The sequence below is a fragment of the Leuciscus leuciscus genome, assembly GCF_965113295.1.
Source record: "Leuciscus leuciscus genome assembly, chromosome: 9".
NCBI classification, from domain to species: Eukaryota; Metazoa; Chordata; class Actinopteri; order Cypriniformes; family Leuciscidae; genus Leuciscus; species Leuciscus leuciscus.
Window position 1 is genome coordinate 2,998,790 of NC_138733.1, and position 238 is coordinate 2,999,027.

Here is a 238-nt window from a genome sequence, read left to right on the forward strand (position 1 = left end):
TGCAGACTGCTCCATGTGTTGGCGAGTTAGTTCAGCCTCATGCCGCCTTGCCTCACGTGCATCCTCCAGCATAAGTTCGAAGCGCCGGTCACGGCGTTCCTCCATCCTCTCCAACCACTCCTGCTGCTTTCTCATCAGCTGCCTGCATCTCAACCAGGGCCGCATGAACATCCTGTTGCCCCCTTTTCCTCTTGCCTGGAATGCAAAAGAGACAGGAATGTTGGTTTGTTTAGCGAAG